General features: G+C 43.1%; 1 long non-coding RNA gene across 1 annotated transcript; it reads left to right on the forward strand.

Moving 5' to 3' along the window:
* Positions 1-9,047: 9,047 nt before the first annotated feature.
* On the forward strand, positions 9,048-17,022 carry LOC307027487. The gene is made up of 6 exons (XR_013804665.1): positions 9,048-9,347; positions 10,474-10,581; positions 11,590-11,732; positions 12,830-12,986; positions 13,999-14,094; positions 17,010-17,022. It is a non-coding gene; the product is annotated as an uncharacterized lncRNA (long non-coding RNA).
* Positions 17,023-18,510: the final 1,488 nt, after the last annotated feature.

Raw genomic sequence — 18,510 nt, forward strand, 5'->3', positions numbered from 1 at the left:
AACGCACTCCCCTGAAAACTCCCCTTGAATTCCTCCAGACTCAGAAAATGTAAAAGTTCACTTTTTGGAGATCCATAGAAAAAGGGTGAAAATGGAAAAAAGTATTCGAAAATAGTGCCTCATAAGGCGGGTAGAGTCCCTTGAAAACTCCCCTTGAATTCCTCCAGACTCAGAAAAAGTCAAAGTTGACTTTTTGGAGATCCATAGAAAAAGGGTGAAAATGAAAAAAAGTATGCCACAGCATGGATTCGAACACGCGATCAACCGCATCCAGGGGCGAGCATTAACGCAGTGAGCCACTGGACCTGAGTACTCAAACATGCCTACTTTTGCATCTTAGAAACTCAGAATTCACTAAATGTACAACTTTTTCTCCATCAAAATGAACAACTGAGACATTAAATAACATCTACAGATCAAGACGAAGCGAATGGAAGCGGTCCCAGCCTCGTAGCTGTGAACAGCTGTGATCGCAGGAAAATACTGTTACAAAGATTTCTCAGTATATCTCCGGGACATTTCCCTGACTTTCCCACCGTCACAATGGACAAACGAGACATTAAATAACATCAACAGATCAAGACGAAGCGAATGGAGGTACCCCCGGAGTCATAGCATGTGTAAATCGAGACGAAACATCTCTCTCTCCCCCGCCTGCTTGCGAGGGGGAGGGGCAGTTTACACACACACGCAGCTGCTGCATGCAGCAACACACACACAGGGAGGAGATGGCAGAGAGAACGCACTCCCCTGAAAACTCCCCTTGAATTCCTCCAGACTCAGAAAATGTAAAAGATCACTTTTTGGAGATCCATAGAAAAAGGGTGAAAATGAAAAAAAGAATGCCACAGCATGGATTCGAACACGCGACCAACCGCATCCAGGGGCGAGCATTAACGCAGTGAGCCACTGGACCTGAGTACTCGAACATGCCTACTTTTGCATCTTAGAAACTCAGAATTCACTAAATGTACAACTTTTTCTCCATCAAAATGAACAACTGAGACATTAAATAACATCTACAGATCAAGACGAAGCGAATGGAAGCGGTCCCAGCCTCGTAGCTGTGAACAGCTGTGATCGCAGGAAAATACTGTTACAAAGATTTCTCAGTATATCTCCGGGACATTTCCCTGACTTTCCCACCGTCACAATGGACAAACGAGACATTAAATAACATCAACAGATCAAGACGAAGCGAATGGAGGTACCCCCGGAGTCATAGCATGTGTAAATCGAGACGAAACATCTCTCTCTCCCCCGCCTGCTTGCGAAGGGGAGGGGCAGTTTACATACACACACGCAGCTGCTGCATGCAGCAACGCACACACAGGGAGGAGATGGCAGAGAGAATGCACTCCCCTGAAAACTCCCCATGAATTCCTCCAGACTCAGAAAATGTAAAAGTTCACTTTTTGGAGATCCATAGAAAAAGGGTGAAAATGGTAAAAAGTATTCGAAAATAGTGCCTCATAAGGCGGCTAGAGTCCCTTGAAAACTCCCCTTGAATTCCTCCAGACTCAGAAAAAGTCAAAGTTGACTTTTTGGAGATCCATAGAAAAAGGGTGAAAATGAAAAAAAGTATGCCACAGCATGGATTCGAACACGCGATCAACCGCATCCAGGGGCGAGCATTAACGCAGTGAGCCACTGGACCTGAGTACTCAAACATGCCTACTTTTGCATCTTAGAAACTCTGAATTCACTAAATGTACAACTTTTCCTCCATCAAAATGAACAAATGAGACATTAAATAACATCTACAGATCAAGACGAAGCGAATGGAAGCGGTCCCAGCCTCGTAGCTGTGAACAGCTGTGATCGCAGGAAAATGCTGTTACAAAGATTTCTCAGTATATCTCCGGGACATTTCCCTGGCTTTGCCACCGTCACAATGGACAAACGAGACATGAAATAACATCAACAGATCAAGACGAAGCGAATGGAAGTACCCCCGGAGTCATAGCATGTGTAAATCGAGACGAAACATCTCTCTCTCCCCCGCCTGCTTGCGAAGGGGAGGGGCAGTTTACACACACACGCAGCTGCTGCATGCAGCAACGCACACACATGGAGGAGATGGCAGAGAGAACGCACTCCCCTGAAAACTCCCCTTGAATTCCTCCAGACTCAGAAAATGTAAAAGTTCACTTTTTGGAGATCCATAGAAAAAGGGTGAAAATGGAAAAAAGTATTCGAAAATAGTGCCTCATAAGGCGGGTAGAGTCCCTTGAAAACTCCCCTTGAATTCCTCCAGACTCAGAAAAAGTCAAAGTTGACTTTTTGGAGATCCATAGAAAAAGGGTGAAAATGAAAAAAAGTATGCCACAGCATGGATTCGAACACGCGACCAACCGCATCCAGGGGCGAGCGTTTTTTTTTTTTTTTTTTTATTATTCATTATCAAAATGTTTTCACACAGATTAAACAAACACTCACATTGCATAACAAATCCCCCAAAAAGAAGAGGACCCCAATGCATTTAATACAAAGTATACATCACAGTCCTATCTTGTCTTTCACTTCCCCGACATCCCTAATCCACCATTCTTTTACATTTATTCCCCTTTCACAGGTCATCATTCCTTATTTTTCAAAATTATACTTAAGCTTTCCATCATTCACTTCTATCAGTGTACAACCATCAACATGTTCTTTCATGAACATCTCATTATCTTTGTACACATATAACATTCCAACAACCCTCATTATATTCCTCTTCATAATTCCCCACACTCCATCCACTCTCCCCTCATAGTGTGCTACATTCCTTCTTATTTTCACCGCATATCTTGCCTGGCTTAAACATAGATTTAACATATCAACATTGCACCCATCCCTTCTCCCACTCAACCCAAACAACCACAATTCTTTCCACTCTAGACATTTTAACACCCCTTCATCCCAGCACCTGCATATCAATTCTTTTATTTTCCCAAAGAACCCCCTTAATTCCCCACACTCAAAAAACTCATGCATACAATTCTCCACTCCCACCTTACACACATCACATTCTCTCTTAACCTCTTTGTCAAACATACTTATTATTAAATTGTTGAACACCCTGTTGTGCCTTAAACAGAAATCAAAGTGCTCACCCTCCACACTATTCCCTTTCACTCTCAGATTCACCCACATCTTTTTCACATCCATTCCCCCCATCACCTTTTCCCATACCCTTTCTGATGCTGGTCTCCTTGCATCCCCCTTCCCAAGGGTTTTGTATATCCTTTTCGTGCTAAGGTCTCCCAGCTTCACCCCTTCACCCACATATAGCGCTACCTCACTTTCGCCCCCTCCCACCTTCTTGCTCTCCACCATCCTCCTCCATTCCACCGGCATCCCCTCTTTGATGCTCTCCATCATGCCTTCCGCTGTCCTTCCCCCCATTAACAGATTATTTTCCCTTGTCCCATCAACAATAACTTGAGCCCTCATGAACCCCGGAACATACTCATAGACTAGGTCTCTTATTACCCTAAATCCAGCCCTCCACATTGGTAAATTAAATAATACTTTGCCCTCTTTCATTATCCTATAGTTTTGGAATATGGGTTGTTTCCATACCTGCTGCGCATTCTCACATTCATACTTCACATTCCCCAAGAACTCTCCCCACGCATTCATCACCTCCCTTTGAAAATCATTCATTCCATTCATCCACCCTTTCTTAAAGCGCATAAATATCCCACTGTCCCCACACCCCCCTCCTTTATTTATACTGTCTCTCAAAAATTCTTTCCACACATGCTTATTTCCCTTATTTAGATATTTTATCATCGTTTTAACCCTCATTGCTTTCATCTTCCTTTCCACATTTATTAGTTTTAGCCCCCCATCTTTATAGTCATTCTCTAGAACCTCCCTAGCTATCCTCACTCCCTTCCCCTCCCACATGAACTCACTCACTATTTTATTTACCTCTTTTATGACTCTGTCTGGCACCTCCATTACACTCATTACATAAACTAGCTTGCTCATGATGAGACCATTTACTACTATAACTTTCCCCCTCAGTTTTAATCTCCTCAGTTTCCAGAAGCTTAGGGTCTTTTTTAAACTACCCACCACTCCCTCATATTGCACATCCCTCCCCTCTCTGTCCTTCAAACCCACATTAATACCCAGTACCCTAATATATTCCTTATTCTCTTTTAAACCTAACTCCTCTCTCCCTACATCACCATTTCCCAGCACCATGTACTCTGACTTTTCCATATTAATTTTAGCCCCTGAAGCTCTTCCATATATCTCCACACTCTCTAAGACCCCTCTTACACTTTCCATGTCTCTTACGGTGATTGTATTATCATCCGCATATTGGAATACTACACTTATCCCTCCCCCCGGCACCATCACCCCCTTTACCCTCTCATTCTGTTGTAGCAAAGCCGCAAGGGGCTCCGCTGATAATGCATAGAGCATCGCCGATAGAGGGCATCCCTGCCGGACGGATCTCCCTAACTTAAATACATTTGTGATGATCCCATTAACCTTAACGCAACTCATGGCTTTCCTATATATTCTCCTTATCCACCCAACAAACCCCCTCCCAAACCCTGCTTTTACCAAAACCCTGAATAAATAAACGTGATTAACCCTATCGAACGCCTTGTTCAGATCTAAGCTTACCAACACCCCTCCTTCTCCACCCTTCATATGATTTACCGTGTCCCTAATACTACAAACTGTGTCACATATATCCCTTCCAGGAATACTATATGCCTGGGTGCTCCCCACCACCGCACCAATAACCCTCTTCATTCTATTGGATAACACCCGTGCCATAATCTTATAATCCCCATTCAACATACTTAACGGCCTATAGTTCCCTAATTTATCCCTACTACCCTTTTTGTACAATATGCTAATCACCCCTGTTGACAATCCGTCCGGCAGTTCATCCTTCTCTTCGAAGCTCTTAAACAACTCCTTCAACATTGGGACTAGCACAGCCTTAAATTCCATGTAGAACTCTGCAGTTAGGCCATCTAGTCCCGGGCTTTTATTTTTGCCCATGCCATCTATTGCTGCCTCTATTTCCTCTTTTCCCATCTCCCCTTCGCACAACTCTCTTCCTTCTTCTGTCAACACCGCCCTCATGCTCCCCAGAGTCTTTTCCAGGCTCTCTTTTTCATTAACTTCCTCCTGGAAGAGCTCTCTATAAAACTCTTCCACCCTCTTAACTATCCCTACTAAGTCTTTAATAATCTCACCCCCCTTACCCTCTATCTGCCTAATCTGATTGTTCCCCTGCTTCCTATTCTCCATCCCTAAGAAAAAACCTGTACATTTTTCCCCTTCAACTAAATATCTTGCCCTACTCCTGATGATTGCCCCCATACACCTCTCTCTTTCCACTATCCCTAACTCATCCCTAAGACTATTGTAGACCCCTAAATCTCTCCCTACCTCTCCCTCTATCTTCTCTGCTTCTTTATTTAGTTCCTCTTTTAACCTCTCCTCCCTCTCTCTCCCTCTTTTATTTCTTCCACAACTGAACTTTATGCTCATTTTTTTTATTTCTCTTTTTAGGCCCTCCCACCATTCTCCTTCATCCTCACCATCCATTTTCTCTTGCTTCCTTAACCATTCATTCATCATTTTTTTGTATTTCTCATCCTTAAGCAGAGCAGCGTTTAGGCACCACACCCCTCCCCCTCTTCCCTTACATCCATCATCCAGCTTAAAGCCAAGGATAACATGATCACTCAAGCTAGTCGTTGTATGTTTAAAAGTCCCCACCTTCCCACCTATCCTTCCCTTGCACAGCACCAAGTCTATCCTACTCTGCTTCAACACACCCCCCACCACCTGTTTTCTAGTATATACCCTCTCATCCAAATTCCTTTCTCTCCACACATCTCTTAAGCCGTTCTCCCTCATCAGTTTCTCCAATGCACCTCGTGAGGAGTCATTTCTATAACTCATCCCACCCGCCACATCAATCCTTCCACACCTCACATTGAAATCACCCACCACCACACAATTCCCCCCACACTTCCCATCCAGACCCTCAAAAAAACTCTTTCTTTCTTTCTCCTCATTAGGCGCATGAATATTCATCAGTCTATACATTTCCCCCATATAACCAAACTCTGCAATAATCATCCTTCCTTTTCCATCATCCTCCACCTTTTTCACACTTTCCACTTTTCCCATTCTAAACAATATTGCCACCCCTCCTGCATTCAAACCACCATTATTGAAAAATACCCTCCCCATCCATCCCATTATCACATCACCCACACTTTCATTGTCCCAGTGTGTCTCCTGTAGGCATATGACATCAGCTGTACATAGCAGTAAAGCCCTGTCCCTTCTGTCCTTTGTTTTTAGCCCCCGGCCATTAAATGTACATATCGTCACCATTGCATGTAAAGTTTGAAAAAAAAATTCTGTTCCCACTTGTCCTTCTTTTCCAGGCCACAGCCGTTGAAAGAAACAATCTTCACCATTGTTATTTAAAGGGGATTAGCGTTGGAGTATTCCAAAAGTTCTCCTTCAGCTCACCTTTCGCTGTCCAGTTCATCTCCACCGACTCCTTTCACATTCTTCTCCACTTGTGAACGTGTTTTCACTTTCCCTCTCACGGGTATTCCTGATGGTTTTGAGTCACCTCCTCCGACCCTCGATCCCTCTCTCCCAGGCGTCATCGGACTCCTACTCCGTCCCCTGGTCCTCGGAACCTCGACCCGCTCCTCGATCTCCTGCTCTCCCACCGTCACCTCTATGATTTCGTCATCGTCCTTCAAGAGCAACGTAATCTCATCTTCCACTCTCTGCTCCCCCACCTTCTCCGCTTCTTCTCTCTCCTCCACCACCATCACCGCTTCTCCTCTCTCCTCCACCGCCGTCACCTCCTCCTTCTCCACACCTTCGCCGTTCGGACTTTTCTTTCTCTCCGTCTTTGTTTTCTTCTTTTTCCCCTTCCCTTTCCCCACTGTCTGTGTCCCCTCATTTCCCTCCTCCGCTACCCCCTCATGTTGTCTTTTCTTCCCTCCTTCCTTCTGTTCCCCCCCTATTTCTTTCTGCCCCACCGCCACCACCACTACCTTCTCTCCCTCTATCACCTCCTCAGCCCCCTCATCCTCCCCCCCCCCCTCTTCTTTATCCACCTCTTCCACCTCCTGCTCCGCTTCCTCCTCCACATTGTACCTCTCCCTCTCCCCCTCCTTTTCAGGCCTGGCCTGTTCTCTCCTTCCCACCCTCTCTTCCCCAGCACAATCCCTCGCAAAATGCCCAACACCCCCACACCTGTAACATTTTATCTCCGGACACTCCCTAAAAATGTGCCCCGCCCTTAGACAGTTTCTGCACACCGCCACCTGTCTGTCATGTATGACCCTTACGTATTCTGCCCCCCCCTCCACTCTAAATTGTGTCGAGTACGGCAGTGATGTTACCTTCTCATTAAGAGAAACTTTGAGGAAGCGTGTCCCGTCCGCTATCCTCATCCCCTCCCTGGTGTTCTTTACATAACGTCTTTTGATGGGCGAAACCGCCTTAACCCCCCACTCAAACAGCCTCTTCAGGATCTGGTCATCCTCGATATATATCGGCATGTACATAAAGGACACCATCACCTCCATCGCTGTTAACTCCTCTGCCTTTATAACCACCCCCTTCACCCTCAGCCCCTCCAGCAATCTCTTCTTTCCCTCCACATATCTCATTGTCACCTCATACCTTTCCCCCTTCAGCCTGCACCCCAGCACTTCCCCACACTCATCCTGTATTTCACACAGCATGTCCAACATTGTAATCTTTCCCAAGCCCCCCTCCACCGTCACCGCCAGTGTCAGATCCGCCCGGTAACTAATGTCCTCATTCCCTTCTCCCACCCTTCCCCCCCTCTCTTTTACTTGGCTACTGCACTGTTTCAAACTGTTTCTCTCTTTTTCTCCGTCCGTTTTCTTTCTTTGTCCAGGACCCTCCTCTTTCCTTCCGTCGTCTCCATACACGAACTTTTGTCCTTCTCCCGTGTTCTCCCGGCTTTCCTCCTCTTCTGTTCTTCTCTGCGCACTCTCCTGTGCATTTTCTGACCCTCCGCTTGTCTTTAGAGCCTCGCCGCTCTTCCCTGCGCGTTCCTTAATACCTCCGCTGCTATTCCTCGCGCCCTCTTCCGGGTTCTGTTCCGCTCCGCAATGTCCTCCTCCCAGTCTCTTTGAAGCCGTTGTTGTGCTTGTTCCGGATTGAAATGCACCCATCTCCTCTTCTCTCTCCATAATTCCCTTCTTTCCAGCCTTTCCTTTCATTAGTCCGGCTTTTTCCGCCTCTCTTTCCTCCCGGCTCCTCTCATCCAGCTTCCTCTCCAGCAGCAGCTTCGCTTTCTCCTCTTCATTCCTTATATTTCCCATCATGCAGGCCGCCTCTCTTACATCCTTTCCTTGTGTAGAGCCCTCAGTATCCGTCTGCATTGTCGGTTTTCCTCCCGTTTCTCCAGCATGTTCCGCTGCATTCAGCTCGGCTTCTTCCGCTTTCTTCGCCGCCCCCCGCATTCCAGACATTCCAGACATTCCAGGATTCACGTCCTTATTCTCCGTTCTTTTCTCAATTTTCTCCACAACGCACCTTCAATGTTTGTCCCCCCAGACAGCTGAGCTGTTTGGGGGGGGTTTTGCCGGAAAAGATCGCGATTAAAACGCTTGTTTTAATCACTTTGTCCCGTTTCCTCAGCAAACAATTGACCTGCTTCCTCCAGCACTCTCGCTGCGTTCGCGCTGTTGCTCCTCGTATTTTCTCCTCTGATGTTCACAAAATACAGTTTGAAAGTATCCCCCCCGACAGCAGAGCTGTTTGGGGGGCTGTTTGTCCAAAAATAAAGTGCAAAAACCGTCTTATTTGCTCCACTTTGTCCAAATTCGTCCCAAACTTTTGCGTCCACACATACACTGCTCACTCTCAATGCGCTCCTAGCGGGCGTGATCAGAGCGTTAACGCAGTGAGCCACAGGAACTGAGTACTCAAACACGCCTACTTGTGCATCTTAGACACTCTGAATTCACTAAATGTACAACTTTTGACCTGACCTTGTCTGTCTAATCTTTTTTTCTTCATGATTTTCTTTTAAATGTAACTGACAATGCGCCACACTATATCCAAACCAATTATGCAAGTTCTACTACTAACATTCAATCTCTATTTATTTAAGTCTTGATGCATCGGTTGAAGACAAGTCACTGGGTAGGCTTGTAAACGATGACCACAAAACGCCCAACTGCAAGATGAGAACCATTGTCCTTGATGGGATGCCACATCTCTGCCTGTTTGCCCTTAGAGACATCGCCCCAGAGGAAGAAATATCCTACAATTATGGGGATGCAGACTGGCCTTGGCGCAAACAGGTAAACATATAACTCAAAAGTAACACGTGATTTAACACATGTTTTTGTTTCCCTCCAAATAATTATAGTACCTAATTAATTTGTTGTTCGATTAACAAGTCATTTTAGATGGTTCAGATGTGGCAAACTATACTGGTATTGGAGAATTCATCAGATTTGCTATAAGTTTGGTCTGCTACCTGTATGAGCAAGTGGGGGAGTGATACTTTAATTGATGATGTATTTAATTAAAAGCAGAACTTGACAGATTTCACCTGACAACTTGCATGCCCTTGCTTGCTTTTCAGTTAGCTAATGTTTGCAGCTCATGAATATTACATTGCATTTAGCTGAGGCTTTTATCCAAAGCGACTTACAATAAGTGCGTTCGACCAGGAAGATACAAACTTGAAGAAAACAGAATCATATAAGTACATCAGGTTTCATCGAGCTAAAACATTTCAAGTGCTACTCAACTGGCTTTAGATAAGCCAGTCCTTTGTTAGTATATAAGTGCTTTGTTAGTAATTGTATCGCTCGAAGTGGAGTCTAAAGAGATGAGTTTTCAGTCTGAAGAAGATGTGTAAGCTTTCTGCTGTCCTGATTTCAATGGGGAGCTCATTCCACCATTTTGGAGCCAGGATAGCAAACCCACCTGTTTTTGGTGATGGGAACTTGGGTCCCCCTCGCAGTGCGGGTGCAGCGAGCTGTTTGGCTGATGCAGAGCGGAGTGCACGTGCTGGGGTGTACGGTTTAACCATGTTCTGGATGTAGGAAGGGCCAGATCCATTCGCAGCATGGTACGCAAGTACCAGTGTCTTGAAGTAAATTCTAGCAGTTACTGGAAGCCAGTGAAGGGAGCGGAGGAGCGGTGTGGTGTGGGAACATTTAGGAAGGTTGAAGACCAGACGAGCCGCTGCATTCTGGATGAGCTGCAGAGGTCGGATGGCACATGCAGGTAGACCAGCCAGGAGGGAGTTGCAGTAGTCTAGGTGTGAGACGACGAGAGCCTGGACCAGAACCTGCGTCGCTTTCTGGGTCAGGAGGGGACGTATCCTCCTGATGTTGTAAAGCGTGTATCTGCAGCAGCGGGTTATCTCAACATAAATATTTACTATCTTCTTAGTGCATTCTTGTTTTATCTAAGTTCCAGGTGACGAATGAGCAGTATTATCCAGAGGCAGTTGAGGAGGAGAGTCTCCCCTTCGAGTTGACTTCCCTCAAAACATCCACAACAGACCGTTCTTCTCCCGAGGTAATTCAGTAATATAGAGCTGTCTCCACAATCTCATTATGTTGTGCCTTTCACTATCAAATCAAATACATTTTTATTTATATAGCACATTTAAAAGCGTTTTTTGTTCGAGCCAAAGTGCTGTACATGTAATAAAAACACATTACTACAATCACAATAAAAGACAATAATTTACAACAGAAATATAAAAAACACAGGGAAATGGAGTCCCCATACCAAGACAGGAATCGGATCTCCTTGATGGGAATTGTTACAGAAACCTGTCACACACACTTGTTTCCACTCTTGTCCTCATGGGGCCCTCCCGTTTGGTTATAGCTTGAAGTGATTTATAAATATTTGTGCAACACCTTTTAGTCTCTAAACTCAAGTTGTTGTAGGCATCATTCTACACCCTCTGAGACTGTGCATGTTTGAAAGGGGTAATTTTAATGCAATCCATTGCAACCCCTTTATGATATGTTCAGACCACAGTAATGAAAAATGCCAGGACTTTGCTTTGATCCAAATCTAGTTTCAGAAACAGTTTTTGATTTAGCTAACTGTGGTAACTCATGAATATCTCAACATAAATGTTTACTATCTTCTTGTTGTGCTAGGACGCCATTGGGTCCTAGCACATCGTGCTCGGGCCCAAATGATGCTGCAGAAAAATAACTGCTTGAATGCCCTGTTGAGAAGCTCAAGAGGGAGTTTCTCAGGACATCATGCCGTACAAGCGAAAACTTTTAGTGCACCTATGGCTGTCATGTGGCACTTCTCTCTGTAAAAGTGGTGTAAATAAATGGATATTTTACCTTTTTTAGCAAGAGAACGTTAGCTAGCTATTACTTTTCTTAATAAATTAAGTTGGAATATTATTGGCTTCAATAAGTTATGTGACAATGGTTAGTATTAAACCTCAGAATAAATGAACTTACTGACACTGCTGTGCACCTGCAAACATTGAAATATCCTGAACAGGATCAGGGTGTGATTAATAATAAAGAGTGTTCTTCTGTCTAACAGGTGAGATGGCTGACCATTTAAAAAAACAATGCAGAGATCAGTGAGAAAGAGACGGCTTGGTCCTCAACAGGATACTGAACAGCACATTAAGTTGAGGACTGACAAGGCTGGTCTTGAAGAGCATTTTATCGACCAGTTTAAAGGTAAGTGCTTACAATGTTGTATGTTTTTAAATGAACACAAGCAAATAGTGCAAAAATAAATCACAATATCTTAATTCATAATCCCAACATTGCTTCCTTTGTTCGTTTTAACTCCAAAAAGTTACTGGCAGTATTATAATTTAAATCAAAAATCTATGCAATTATTAAAAAGCAAATGTTGTTATATTTGGTAACATTTTCTAAACATTCCTTCATCGATAAATCCAATACTTCAAGGTTTTGTAATAAGCCACTTACAAAAGTATAACGCACGTTTTTAAAACAAAAGAAACACCATATGCCTGTTAGACATCTCCACAAAGGTCAGGCTGTGCATCATATCAATGGGCCACATGGAAGTTGAGCATGTTCATGTATAATAATACAAATAGTTACCCCAATAACTGTTTTAGTCAAAAAGTTATTAGTCTGAATACATAATATATAAGCATCTATAGGGACAATTGGGTTATTATTTATAATGTTTTAGTCTTCATTTTTTTTACAACACTTGTTGTGATTTAAACATATCCCTCTATATTTAAATAAAACTTTCTTTGATAATTATTTGTAATGTCATGTGTCTCAGAAACAGGTGAATATGTAAACCTTGCATTATAACTTCCCACATGGCTGTAGTTTATTAATAATTCTTTGTATTCAAATAAATATTTAATCTGATTTCATTCTGCTCCAACTGGGTTAAATATGGATTAACACAGACATATTCTTTACTTTACAAACATAAGAAGGTGCTACTTGTACATTGGCATGTCACACTGTTGTCTCCTGCGTTGTCTATTGCTGCTCTTAGTCTTTTGGATAATTTTGCATGGAAAACTATGTTGGAGAAGAGCAAATGTTAGTTTTGTAGTGCTGTGAATTACTTGAATTGGCTTATTGATAGAAAGGTGAAAGAAGACTGAGGGGTTCTTGCCCTTTTCTCCAAAGTTGTCTTCAATACCATTAAAGTTAACTCTTGAGATTTGACCTCAATTCACATTGAGATCTCCTTTTTTTAACTTGCAATATAATGGCTTCTAACTAAACATATTTTTAAGTGAATCATGTAATAAAGATTTCTTCTTACTTTAAAGGTCGAGGTGTGTTTGCTGCTAAAGTTTTCACAAAAGGAGAGTTTGTGCTTGAGTACCGGGGCAAACTTTAAAACCAGGATGATGCCAACACCAAAAACTACAGTGACACAGAAGCAACGTTCCTGTTTGATCTGAAATGGGATGGGAAATGTTTGTGGTAAGTCATAATAAATGCTATTGTTTGCTGTTGTAAAAATGCACTGCTCTTGTTATCAGGGGCGCCGTAAGGGGGTGAAAAGTTAGGACGATTCTAAGGGCCCATGACTAGCAGGGGGCCCCAAAATGTTTAGAACATTAAGAAAAAAAATGTAAGTACCCTTTCATAAATAATTAACATTAATATAACGTTATATTGCGTAGTAGGCTACTCACTAAACTTACGATTAATTTAACTTATTTTCTTCCAAAAGTTAATTATCCAAAGCCTCTGTACACCCCCCTCTATTTAAATGTAATGGTTTGGTCCTAAGACTCCTGCCTCCAAACGCAGCACTTTTCTAGCAGAGTGAAAGCATGTGACTAAGCTGACATTAAGTAGGCTACTGTTAATATCTTCACAGAAAATTCAGAGGTTTATAATTTCACTGCTCTTCTGGCTGACATTAAATGCAGGTACATGTTTATCAGCTATTCATACTAAATCAGTTGTCCCTCCCCCTGGTGCCAGGACCAACATATCCATCTTCAGGCTCAGCAGCACTGTCCCCCTATAAGCAGTGGCGGAGCTGGGGGGTGGCTGGGAATGGCCATGGCCACCCCCAGCTGAATCCTGTCCACCCTATTGGCCACCCCAAACACCCTCACCACGCGGTCTAAACAATTTTAGAACATTAAGAAAAAAATGTTTAAGTAACCTTTCATCATTCATCAATAATTAACATTAATATAACGTTATATTGATAATGTACTCACTAAACTTACAATTCATTTAACTTATTTTCCTCCAAAAGTTAATTACCCAAAGCCTCTGTAGACCCCCCTCTATTTACATGTAATGGTTTGGTCCCGCCTCCGCCTCCTAACGGCACTTTCTAGCATGTGAGCAGGGATGCTAATACTTACGTGTGTGCCATTGCGACAGACAAGACTAGTCTATTCTGAGAGATAGATGTATCCTACTGTATGGGCTGATTGTGCGTTAATCTGTTGGTAATGCCTTGGGGTTCCAGTTGGAGGGATCACTGCGCTCTTCCTCACTCGAGCGACGGCGGGAGCTGCGTGATTGTATGTCTTCACTTCTCTCACTCACTATTTCCCTTTTTAAGGTAATTACAGTATACAAAGAACTATACATCTATCAACCCATGTTATATATGTCATCTGTATTACATCACCGTGGTTCGTTGTGAGAGGAAAGTGTGTATTTTGCACTTTGTTGTATTGTTGGAAGGTTCTTGCTAACTCTGGCTAACTTTGTGGTCATTGAAGCTAGCTGCTGTATACCTTGTGGTACCGCTGAATCTGACCGTTTGTCATGTTATTAGCAGCTAAGCTAGGCACTCAGGGCTCGACATTATAATTGACCCGCTGGCCCGGAAGCACTATTTAGACACCCCGGGCCAGCATAACGTACTTTCCACTTGCCCGCTCCGGCCACTAAAAATATTGCTTTAAAAAAAAGAATTGTCCTGTGGTATTGGTATTTTGACTTGCAATTTAGTTAAACTGTTTCGTTTATTAACGCTACAACATAGCGTTTTGTGAGTCGTTTTTCGTTGTTGGGTGAAAAGCAAACAGCTGTTTGCTGCGGAGCGCACGCGAGCAGGCTCCCGTGAGCGGGAGCGCGCTCCTTCACTAGTACAGACTATCGTGCCACCTAACCATTCGCCATTAATGTTTTTAATACCAGCGGTAACCGGCCAAGCGCCGGGCAAAAAACAATCTTCAAATAAAAGAAAGTCACCGGAGGAGTTAAAGGAGAGTGACAGGGAGTATGAGAAGGAGAGGGAGATAACGTTTCAGCCAGCTTGTGATCGATGGAGTTGGCTTCTACAGGGTTCATACGGGTGCTTGAAATCCTTGAAAATGCTTGAAATTGGACGTGGTGTTTTCAAGGTTGGGGAAGTGCTTGAATTTTGGGAATGGTGCTTGAATTTGGGATAAAGTGCTTGAAAATGTAAATGCTTTACTTCGCTTTTTAGATTAAAAGAAAATAAAGAAGTCGGAGCCAGCTTAATTGCTTCGCTTTTACATAAAACAGCTCCGCTCCGGCCTTCCCGCGCTATGCGCGCGACCTGCAAGTGCTTTTGTTAGGTGTGTGACCTGGGCATTCTGATAAGTGATAGATGACAGTATGCCAGGAGGTTGCAGTTTCAACGAGCGTTGGCTAGCAGGAGACAAATACAAGCCATGGATAAGACGAGGGTCAAGCCCACGAGTAGCCTCCTGCAAAGTTTGCAAAAAATAACGATGGGAGAGTCGGCGCTGACGAGCCACATGAAACGTACGCCGTAGTAGAGCATTTTAGATTAGGCTAACGTTGCATGTTACGTTTGTTTAAGCTAACGTTAGCAAGCTGAATGAGGGATAATAATTCAGGGTGTCCGCGGGGTCTTAAAAAGTATTAAAAGTTGATAAATCAATTTAGTGAAAATTAAGGCTATTAAAAAGTATTAAACGGCATTTTCCAAGGTATTAAGAAGGTCCACAGCAACGACAACATGAAACATTGAAACACCCTTTAATTTACTGAAACGACATGTCGGGAAACCCCCCAAGGCGGCCTCATGCATAGCGCGCGCCGTAAAATGCTGCTTATTATTTTAAGTTTCGTTGCCTTGCTCCGCTCTGTGGGGGAGGGGGGGGGGGGGGAAACTAAGCGACTACGGTAACGGGTCCCACGGTGGGTAGACCGGCATACGCAACGCTCTGGGGGTCCAACGGCTCCGTGTGTAAGCCCTATATGATCATTTTCTGATAACGATGAAATAGCCCGCCTCCCTCTCCCCGCGTCTCCTGCTGCTGCTGGGCTGTCAGAAGAGGGGGAGGAAAAGAGGCAGGCACCGTTTATTAAATATTCTTATATTATTATACAGAGAACAGAGTCGTTATCAATTTCTTTGAAAGCTCAATAAATAACAAAGAAGACCTCTGACCGGCACTTTTCTAATTTTGTACGGAAGATTTAAACTTTAACGGACATGTTGACCGGCGGAACATTTTTTTTACGGAAACTGCCGCACGGTCCCCTCGTTCCTTGGAAGAGGCGGTGAGGTGGGTGTTTTTCATCTGCTGTGGACTACCGGAGAGATATACAGCAGGAGAACACGCCGTCCACCGCGGAGAATAAACAGAAGGGCAACCATGCTCCGGGGTCTTCTTCACTGCTTTTGGTGTATTTCGGGAGGCAGCAGCGCCACTTACAGGCCTCGTTTCCAGCATTTCCAGCGGTCTAGTGTGAACGGACACGTTAATGAATCGAATGCGTGTGAACGGAAGCCTTTTTTGCGCTTGCGTATGCGTCCTCGTGGGGCCGGGGTCTAAGCCAAACTATATCCGGTCACAGAGATCTGCTATTTTAAAGTAAAGTCAACACAAATCGACCCTAAATATAGTCTATATTAAGAACGAAAAAAATCATAACATATATATCCTTTTTTGTAAACATATGACAAATGTGTGAGGGTGATGATGTCAGAGCATCGTCCTATGTGCCAGGGCTTAGCCCCGGACAGCCCCAGCCCAATTTAACCCCTGGGTATTTGAGAGGGTGCTCCTATATGGCATTACCCCGCTGAAGCTCACCAAAGTTTAACATATTTCATAGTTCAAAGTTTTTGTCAATTGTTTTGTTTATTGGTCAAATACTGGTTTCTAATGGTTTCTGAGGAGTTTTACTGGAATGAAAGAACACAGAGTCTACATAAGCAAAAAAGCAGCATACTGCATTAAACCTGACCTTCACAGAGAGGTTGAAGTTCATGTGGAAAGGAGGCTTCAGTAGTCTGTCTGCACTCTGTTTAGTTTTGCTATCTTACTATCAATATAGTAAATGTGAGGTAAAGTGTGTAGCCAATGTAACCGGTTAGAACTCAAAGTTGGAATGAGGTCTTAAAATGTATGGAAAGGGTCTTAAAAAAGGTCTTAAAAGGTATTAAATTTGACTTCAGGATTCCTGCATATACCCTGTGTGTGATTGTATGTCTTCACTTCTTTCACTCACTATTTCCCTTTTTTTAAGGGTAAAACACCATGTCACAATGACTCACAAAGTCAGGCTTTCAAAAACCAAAAGAAAGGAGAGAAAGAAAAGAGAGGGGGACTAAAGGAAGACAGTATGTCACCCAGTATTTCAAGAGAAAAGGTGAGTGTGGTCCATGAGTGGTGGAAATTAGTCTGTTAGCTAAGCGTAGTCCATTGTAAATAATATTTTTTATGTTTTTTTTTTACGAAGCTGACATTAAGTAATGTTAATATCTATATAGAAAATGCAGAGGTTTTTAATTTCACTTTGAAGGAGGTGAGCAGCATTGTGTTGAATTACATGCCACTTAACATATCTGAAGGGAGACTGGAATACAATATATATATATATATATATATATATATATATATATATATATATATATCAAAACAAAAAGCTAACATCTCATTTCAATTATACATTTCAAACACAGTATTTTCCCACATATTTAAGTTATATTTATTTGGATTGATGCATTCGTGTTGAGAATGTTCCATTCAAAAATGTTATTATTAAAAAGGCATTTACACCAGAAAAGATGACTATTGAGATATATTGTCAGGAATGTTAGTCTTATATGTACAGGACTGTCTCAGAAAATTAGAATATTGTGATAAAGTTCTTTATTTTCTGTAATGCAATTAAAAAAAAAAAATGTCATACATTCTGGATTCATTACAAATCAACTGAAATATTGCAAGCCTTTTATTATTTTAATATTGCTGATTATGGCATACAGCTTAAGAAAACTCAAATATCCTATCTCTAAATATTAGAATATCATGAAAAAGTATACTAGTAGGGTGTTCAACGAATCACTTGAATCGTCTAATTAACTCGAAACACCTGCAAGGGTTTCCGGAGCCTTGAAAAACACTCAGCTTGGTTCAGTAAACTAAATCACAAGTATGGGGAAGACTGCTGATCTGACTGCTGTCCAGAGGACCGTCATTGACACCCTCCATCAGGAGGGTAAGACACAAAAAGAAATTTCTCAAAGAGCAAGCTGTTCACAGAGTGCAGTTTCAAAGCACATCCACAAAAAGTCTGTTGGAAGGGGGAAATGTGGCAGGAAACGCTGCACAACCAAGAGAGATGACCGCAGCCTTAACAGCATTGTGAAGAAGAGTCGCTTCCAGAATTTGGGGGAGCTTCAAAGACAGTGGACTGAAGCTGGAGTCCAGGTATCAAAAGTCACTGTTCACAGACGTGTCCGGGAAATGGGCTACAATAGCCGTATTCCCATGGTCAAGCCACTTCTGAACTCAAGACAACGGAAGAGGCGTCTGACTTGGGCTAAGGAAAAGAAGCACTGGACAGTTGCACAGTGGTCCAAAGTCCTCTTTTCAGACGAAAGCAAGTTTTGTATTTCATTTGGAAGTCAAGGCGCCAGAGTCTGGAGAAAGGCTGGAGAGGAGCAAAATCCAAGTTGCTTGAAATCCAGTGTGAAGTTCCCACAGTCAGCGATGGTTTGGGGAGCCATGTCAGCTGCTGGTGT

Source organism: Notothenia rossii (genome assembly GCF_949606895.1).
Source record: "Notothenia rossii genome assembly, contig: scaffold_116, whole genome shotgun sequence".
NCBI classification, from domain to species: Eukaryota; Metazoa; Chordata; class Actinopteri; order Perciformes; family Nototheniidae; genus Notothenia; species Notothenia rossii.